This window comes from Octodon degus, unplaced genomic scaffold, assembly GCF_000260255.1.
Source record: "Octodon degus isolate 3935 unplaced genomic scaffold, OctDeg1.0 scaffold00030, whole genome shotgun sequence".
NCBI lineage: Eukaryota > Metazoa > Chordata > Mammalia > Rodentia > Octodontidae > Octodon > Octodon degus.
Genome location: NW_004524606.1, coordinates 363,546 through 365,085, shown reverse-complemented (window position 1 = coordinate 365,085; position 1,540 = coordinate 363,546).

Genomic DNA, 1,540 nt, shown 5'->3' with positions numbered 1-1,540 from the left:
CAACTGTACTGTGGATTTCTTTAGGTCTGCTGAAAGGAGCAGATAATGTTTAATTTATTTTGTCTCCTTTTTCAATTATTTCTCCTTTTTCTCTTAATTTGTTATGTATTTTTTTTCATTTTTGTTTCTTTCTTCCAATTTTACATGCATATATCTAGTAATTGAATAACTGGTTGGAAGACAACACTATGTATTACAACAAATACTGTGAAATTCACATCATTTTGTTAAATGAAATTCTGTACTACTTGTAATTTTTCTGTGTTAATAGTATTTTGTACTCCCTTTAAAATTAAAAAAAAATTAAAAATAAGCATAGGCAATATTTCCACATGAGAAATCCAAAATATAAATACAGATCAAAATTAAAATGTAGACAATAGGAAATATGAAAATAGATTTTTTTAAATTGGAAGGGAAACAAGAGATGGGATAGGTTGAGGATGAGAAGGTAGTGATAAAATTTGATATATTTTACATACATGTATCAGCTCCACACATGAGGAATGCAGTCGGTATACACTGCTGTAGGGGGTGGCTAAGGCTGGATACTGGTCATATGTGTGGGGACAAGACAAAGCCCAAGTGGCTTGGTCCTGAGAAAAGCATTATTTTAGTTACTTTTCTCTCCTTGCTGAGACAAAACACATAACTGATGCCCAAAATGAAGGAACTAAAGGTTTATTTACTCAGAGTTTGTGTAGGTTTCAGTCCATATTTGGCTGGGTCAAGGCAGAGTGACACATGGGAGAGAGCAACAGCTCATGACAGCAGAAAACAGCAAAAGAAACAAGCACAAAGAAGGAGTAACATCAGAGTAAACCTGTCTTCCTCCCTTATATTTTATGCAGGATACCTGCCCCAGAGTGGGTGTGTCACTGACACTCATAATCCCAGTATGGGAAATCAAAATTTCTAAATCAATCAAATATCTCTAAAAGCTGCCCATTACTGCATGAGGCTTTGGGGGCATCTAGTCATAAACAAAAACAAGCATCTTGTCTGGGATCAATACAGTTTTTAGTCACTAGACAATCCTGTGTCCATTTATACTAACTTTATAAAAAGCATAAATTAATGCCCCTACAGTACTTGTTCAATTCTTCTCCTCCCATCAGGAGAGAGAGGACCTCCACCTGAATTCGCATCTTATATATTTTCTAAATCCTCTTACCATTTCTCATCAGGACCACTGAGAGCCCAACAAGTTGTGACACCCTGCTAACATATACTAATAAGGAATACAATTTTTTAAAAAATAATATGAATGATATTCATCCAACTCCCTGAGGAAGACACTTCCCTCACTTGGATTGAGCCACATCATCTGATTTCTGCCACTTCTCCTTCCTCTCCAATTCTTCTTTACACTCTTGATATTACTTTCTTCTTTAATATTTTTTTTTATTTTAAAGGAAAAAAAACAAAAACAACAAAACAAAATTTCAAAGCAAGATAATAGGAGAGTAATAGTGGTTACTAGGTTGTGTATTATCTTCAAAGTTGTTGCAAGAGTACAAGATATAGGCATGACAAATTG